Below are 805 nucleotides of genomic sequence, written 5' to 3' on the forward strand. Positions count from 1 at the left end.
TTCGATCCTGAGATCGAACGTTCCTTCCATAGACAGAAAAACTTCTACAAGAAAATCCTGGCGGATTCTGGTGATAATAACAACAATCACCGCGATCCTCCAACTGATTCTAGCGATTTAGAGGTATCATCAGACGCAGAATCAGAGATGGCGGCTCCAAAGAAGCTTAGTGATTATTCACAACCAAAGCTTACGGATTTTCCACATCTCACCCCTACTCCGGCTCTTGATGGGGTTCAATTTGAAATTAAACCTCAATTTATAACGATGATAGAGAGGAAGCAATTCAGTGGAGCAAAGGGTGAAGACCCGAATCTTCACATTGCCGACTATTGTCAATATTGCAACACCATCAGGCAGGCTGGGGTCACTCAAGACCAAATTAGGGAGATTCTCTTTCCCTTCTCTTTAACTGGAAAATCTAAATTGTGGTTTAATGGTTTAAATAGAACTACACTTGGTATAACTGACTGGGAAACTCTTGTTTTGAATTTCTATAACAAGTATTATCCTGCAGAGAGAACAGCAGTACTACGGAGTGCGATTCAGAACTTTTCCCAAGAAGCCGATGAGTCTTTATATGAGGCTTGGGAGAGGTTCAAGGACTTACAAAGAGAATGCCCTCACCATAATTTAGCACAATGGTAGTTAATCCAAGCCTTTTATAACGGCATTGGAAATTCCTCTAGAATAATCTTAGACTCTGCAGCTAGTGGGAGATTTATGAATCTTAATGTTGATGATGCAGGTCAGGTTATTGAAGACATGGCGATACACAATTCCCAATATGGGAATCCCAGAGGAT

General features: G+C 41.0%; 1 non-coding gene across 1 annotated transcript; it reads right to left on the bottom strand.

Moving 5' to 3' along the window:
* Nucleotides 1–528: 528 nt before the first annotated feature.
* On the bottom strand, nt 529–635 carry LOC145564833 (small nucleolar RNA R71). The gene has a single exon (XR_014094913.1). It is a non-coding gene; the product is annotated as a small nucleolar RNA R71 (small nucleolar RNA).
* Between the last annotated feature and the right edge of the window lie 170 nt (nt 636–805).

Source organism: Chenopodium album, chromosome 1 (assembly GCF_948465745.1).
Source record: "Chenopodium album chromosome 1, dcCheAlbu1.1, whole genome shotgun sequence".
In the NCBI taxonomy this organism is placed as follows: Eukaryota; Viridiplantae; Streptophyta; class Magnoliopsida; order Caryophyllales; family Amaranthaceae; genus Chenopodium; species Chenopodium album.